The sequence below is a fragment of the Ornithorhynchus anatinus genome, chromosome 1 (genome assembly GCF_004115215.2).
Source record: "Ornithorhynchus anatinus isolate Pmale09 chromosome 1, mOrnAna1.pri.v4, whole genome shotgun sequence".
In the NCBI taxonomy this organism is placed as follows: domain Eukaryota; kingdom Metazoa; phylum Chordata; class Mammalia; order Monotremata; family Ornithorhynchidae; genus Ornithorhynchus; species Ornithorhynchus anatinus.
Window position 1 is genome coordinate 103731087 of NC_041728.1, and position 6177 is coordinate 103737263.

A 6177-nucleotide genomic window follows, 5' to 3' on the forward strand; every position below is an offset into this window, starting at 1 on the left:
TTGGTTTGTTGTTTTTTTTGTTGTTGCTGTTGTTGTTTTTTAAATTCTCTCAGCGCTCAGTTTCCTTGGGCACCAGATCGGGGCCGGGACAGGGGATTGGTAAGGGGCGCAGGGAAGCTCTAAGGGACCGTGCCGGTGTCCCTGGGAAAGCAGACGGTTAGTGCTCCTCCTCTCTATCCTAACCTGGTCACATTAGTCAAGGCAGTCAGAGGGCTGAAAACCTAGACCCATAAAAGGTCACTTTTGGCTCATGTCCAGTAGTTTTCCCAGCTACCTTTCCTCCGACCTTCACGAACACCTCCCGAGCCCTGGGATATTTTCCGAATCGAGTGGTGGAGAGAAGACAGGGAGAAGAGACAATACGAGGCTGCTGCTGAGTTTGTACCCTATTCCAAAGGAGTGTAGCGGCCCTTCCTCACCCTCTGCCCCCTCTTTTCCTCTCCTTCGTTGCGTCCCACCTCGTTTTCTCCATTTCTCCCCTTTCCCCATTCCCTCCCCCTCCAGCTTCCTCCATTCCCGCTTGCCCTTTCACCCTGCCCCCGTTCTCCAGTTCCCCTTCCAAATGCTTACAGGGACCCTTAATACCCATCCCTGCCAACGGCTGAAACGAGCCCAGCTTCAAGGCTACTGTCCCCCGCCCCCAAGAGCTCAGTGCCTGCCCCTCGGAGCGGCGCCTCAAAATCCGTCCCCCCACCCTCAGGGGAGGAACAAGAATATTTCTCTTCCCTTCCTCCAGGAGATCTTGGAAAAGGCAACACTCCGCCCTCCCGTTCCCACCCCGGAAGTCCTTGCTTGGCGTGCTCTTGGTCCCAGCGACAAGTTGATGCACATCATCACTTCTATGTGGGGTGGAAGAATTGGGGCGGGACGAGGTTTGAGTCGTCAGAAAGGAAAAGAGAGTCGACTATCATCAAGGTGGGTGGGGAAAATAAGGATGAGAGAGATAGACGAAGTTTGAGAGATGGAGAGAGAAACAAAGAAATGGAACCTAAAGTGGATTGCAAATGACAGCAATATGGACTCATAAAGCAAAACAAAAGGAGTTGTGAGTGCGACTGCGAGTTTGTACGGCTATAGTTTGCGTGTCCCAAGTACTAGTGCCCGTGCGTACCTGTGTTACCTACCTGTAGAGTATGTCCTAGTGGCTAGAGCACGGGCCTGGGAGTCTGAAAGACCTGGGTTCTAATCCCGCCTCTGCCATTTGTCTGCTGTGTAACCTTGGACAAGTCTTTTAGCTTCTTTGAGCCTCAGTTCCCTCGGCTGCAAAGTGGGGATTAAGACTGTGAACCTCATGAAGGAAAACGGACTGTGTCTATCCCGATTTTCCTGTTTTCACCCCAGAGCTAAGTATAGTACCTGTCACATAGTAAGTGCTTAACAAATGCCACAATTGTTATTAGGGTGGTGTGTTTCTGGTTCTGTGTGTTTCCGTATGTGAGTCTGTCTGACTGTTGAGTCTGTCTGTCTCTCCCTCTCGAGATAATTGGTTCACGCTCCTCCAAGGCCCTAAACTCGGGGCTTCGTGTGCCATTTTGGACGCGCCCTGGCACGTGCAGACCGAAAGCAGTGTGCGTGGCTTCACTTTGTCCTGGCTAAGTTGATGACATCCGTTTTGAGTTGGGGGAGGGGTGCTGGGCATGAGCCTTGACTAATAAACGATTTATCACTGGGTTTAGGGGAGGAGAGGAAAGATCAGGAAAGGACAGGGAAGCGCCGGAGAGAGCCGGGCTAACGTTGAGTGGCAGGAATAGGAATTCAGACCCTCTTCCATCGCAGCTGCCCCTGGCCGGAGGCATCACCAGCATCATTTTTCGGGACGCCTAGGGCACAGCCCACAAGAGTCGGGAAGTTTTCCCTCGCGCATTTTTTGCTGCCCCTTTGGAAATGTCGGTCCATCTATCTCCGCCAGGACAGAGTCTGTCCCTTTGTTCCTAGCCTGGGACTGCCTGGAGAAGAACATCCCGAGTGCCCCGCACCTACGGCCCCATCTCCCCTCTGTCTGTGTCTGGAGGTATCGGGATCCGGACACAGCCCGGCTAGGTCTTCTGAGCACCAGGTTTTCCCAGGCCCCCTGGAGGGGAAAAATGGTTCTCCGGAAGGGATACTTTACTCTATCAGATTTAAGCAGTCCCTGCCTGATCCACACTTCTATAGAGGTGCAGAACTGTGCAGCCACTGACGCTCAAGGGGGTATAAATATATGTTTAATTCCACTTCGAAAAGTGTGGGTATAGGCACTTATGTGGGTATGTCGTTGTGAATGTATGTTCGGATGCTTGAATGTGATTTGCAGTTACACGTGTGTGCCCATGTGCATTCTTGTCTGGCTGGAGCAAAATTCCATGTATTTATGTATGTGTGTGCTTGATCACAAGGGCATATATGTATATATATACATATATATATATATATATATATATCCCCGTGCAGGTATGTGTTCACGTGTGCCCATGTGCATGAATGTTTACTTGAACCACTTACTGGAAATCGGAGTGCCACGCCTTCCAGCGGGTCACCGCAGAGATACGTAATTTATTTTTAAAAGGCCCAAGAAAAATTAGAGGGGATCGAGTTTATTTCGATGTGGATTGGAGCTGGAGCAATCAGATGGCCTTAATGTCACCCATATGACTTGTTAAGACGCCGCAGCTCTAGTAACCGTCCTTAGCTCGTCTAGACCATATGTTGATTTATTTCGATCATAAGTACGTCCCGGAGAAACGGCCTCCGAGCTCAGCGCCCGGTGCCAAAACAGCCGCGCGATCGAGCGAGCGTGTACGACCTGGCTAAAGTCTCTACAGAGGTACTTTGTTCCCGGTAGTGAAGGGCTCCTGCTCAGATCTGAACGAGAGAGGGTGCTTAATCCCCAGATTCCTTGCTCAGGGGCAAGAAGAGGCTGGGAAGAGGAGATGAGGAATCCCACAGGTCGCCGCCACAGCAACACGTTTTTAGATTCCCGGCCTACTCCCTTCTAAGTGCAGGGAGGGAGCGGACCCGACCCTCCCAGGGGTTAGAGGAGACCCGTTCGGGGGAAGGTTTTGTCCTTAGGGGCCGGGAGAGCTATAACCAGCCGTTCAGCGCTGAGAGGCAATATTTATTCCTAGGAGACGAGTTTCTGGAAGCTCTTCCGCAGATGTTTCCCGGGGGGCGCAACTCGGCTAAGCGCCGGTCCAGTGGATAGTTGGGAGGCTGCAGATGTAACTTATAAACCATGGCGAGTAGCAGGAGCAAACCATCCAGGCTCGCCAGCCATGGAAGGGTCGCAGCGCTCCACCACCCTTTCCTAAGAGGTGGGCGAAATAAGGACGAATTCTTCCATCCCCACTCCCTCCACTCTCAGAGTGGCCTTTTGTCCGGTCTCAGCCCCGTTCTCCCTAAAAACAAGTCCCACCATTACACTGCTAGAGCTCCCTGTCTCTACTTCCCTTTCCCCCGCCCCGCTATCTCCCTCCTCCCCCTCCACCCCACCTTTTCAAGCAAGGGACCTCAATTCTGTGACCAAAGGGAATGAGGAGGTGGTGTCCAGTCCCGCGGAAACTGAGGCTCCTTTGAGGACCTGGGTGGATCCTTAGCATCGGTTTCAGTACCTGCTCATCAAGTTTGATTATTTTTTTCTGTTAAAGCATCTCCCCAGCCACGGATGATCCGCGGTTGGGCATCCATTAGCATCCTGTTCAGCTATGAAATAGAGGTCTGGGACCGGAGGGCTGCTTGGCTGCAGTGACGACCCTGGGGCTCGGCCGTGCTCCCGACGAGGAAGCCCACCAATGCCTAATAATCATGGCATTTGTTAAGCGCTTACTATGTGCCGGGCACTGTATTAAGCGCTAGGCGGGACGGCCACCGGGCACGGGCACCTGCGATGATGGCAGCCTTTCTAGTGCTTCCTGGCGTTTCCCCGCTAGGCACTTTCAACAACCCCGTTGGGCAGCTAGGAATCCGGAGTCAAATGCTTTCTATTGTGAAAAAAAGCAGACCAACTTTTAACACACACACACACACACACACACACACACACACACATGCACACTCAGGGAGGGAAAAAAACTGTTGTAGAAAAACAGAGCCTCTTTTAAGGGTGAAATATCATTTCATTGTAAAGAGGAAAAGAAAAAGGAGTCGGTAATCCAACTTCCGGAAACTGTTCTGAATTATTTCACCAGACCCTTTTAAAAGGGGATTAGCAGGGCTTTAGGAGCAAAACCCTTCTGTTTTATTCAATCTCAGATTTTATGTTATAATTACTGGATGTAAAGGCTCTCGAATTAGTATGCAGAAGTGGTTCAGACATTATGCAGGTGCTATTCTAATCATTCAGCTTTTTAATTAAGGAAAGAGGTAAGAAAATCGAATCATAAAAACACTTTTGTGGGACCTGGGAAATTGCGAACGGCTGCCTGAATGAACCCCTTTCAGAGAGCCAGGCAGGTCAGACAGCAAGCGTCTGACTTACGACCTTTTCACGATGAAACAATGCTGACCAGCTTTCTCACCTTGTCCCCCATTGCACCTTTTATTCTCGGCCAGAATGGATGCCGTCGCCCTGAGATGTTTTCCGGTCACAAAAGCTCCTGCGCCGCCACCGGACACGGAGCCGTCACGGGGTCCGGCGATTCCCCCGAGTCCCCGGCCTGGCTGCCCACACCACTGGGACCCGGGGACACTGGGGAGATGGGGTGACCGGGGGGATGGGATGGGGCGGGAGGGGGAGGGTGTCCCCGGAGACCCCAAGGGACGCAAGTTGGGCTCGGTGGACAGGTCATTCGGGCTCTGGGCCGGGCAGGACCGGCCTGGAGAGGACGGCTGCTCCCTTGGAGTGGCTGGATCCGGACGGCCCTGGGTCATCCCTCTTTGGGAACGGGATGACGGACGTCTCAAGGGAGCACCACCTCCAGCCTCCCCTTTCCCAACTGGGCCGACATTTCGATGACTTTCCCCTCCTCCGACTGCGAACCTTCCCCTGTTCAGCTCCTCCCGGCCCTCGGCCCTCTCCCGCCCTGCAGACCCTCCCAGACCCCCGGGCGACTGCTGGCACCCGGGGCCAGCGCCGTGAGGTCCGGCGGATCCGGGGCGGAGAAGAATGCGGGAATTAGGATATCAGCGGCCCTCGAAATGATCCCGCGTTAAATTATTTTGCTTTCACGGATGAGGGGGCTTCTTTCCAATGTAAATCAAGCGCTTTAGTTATTAAGTCTGAACACTAATCTCCAACAACCTTTACATAATGCGGCCGAGCGTGCCGCCGCACTTCGCACCTGCACCCTGAATAGAGGCGCCTTTCAATGCGGGACACGCTTGTTACCCTCGCGCTCCCGCGCGCTTGTCTGAATAAGTCAAGCGCCCTGAATACTCGGGAGCGCATTCTCCTCCGCCTTTGATCACCGAAAATGTCTTCTAATTTGTCCTTTCTCATTGGAACAACGTTTTCCAGTCCCTTTTTAGTTTCCGAACCACATATTTATAAAGAACAAAAATCGCCCCCGAAAACAAAACCCGAAGAAAAAGTCGAGCGCGCCGTTGGGGGCGCTTCGGGCCTGGACACTTTGTTCTGGGCGAGGAGGCTGCGGCCTCCTGCGCTGATCGGAGCCGGGGGGATGGACGGATTGGCGTCGGGGAAGATGGGGAGCGGCCCGAGGTTACGGCCCTCTATCCGGGGACGAAAGCTGGAGGCGGCTGGCATCCGTGGGGAGGGGCGGTCAGCCGAATCCGATGGTTGGCCGGCCCGCGCGGGGGAGGGTTATCCGGACGCCCCAGTGACTTCTCGGGCAAAAGGGACGGGAGATCGGAAAAGGTTTCCTAACTGGGCTGCTCGGAGATGGGAGCCCAGAGCCTATCCAGAAACTCGAACAGATTGAGAGGGACGAATCGTGCCCGCTGGAACGTGCGGCCAGCGGGCTTCACCCCAAATCCATTGACGTGGGGGAATATTTCGAGAGATCGGGGCGATCTCTCCGACTGTCTTTCCGCTGTCTCCCTCTGGCTCTGGGTCCCTTTCTCATACGCACCCATGCAAACGCACTCTCCCTCCGCACACCCACACACACGTGCCCAGCAGACATACAGATATTCCCGCATTTAGGCGCTCACACGCCCACGCACTGGCAATAGGCGCGTTCCCGATGCAGGTCGAAAGCAGAGGACCCGCCCCGCCTTCCTAGGGGACTATGCGGGAGAGGG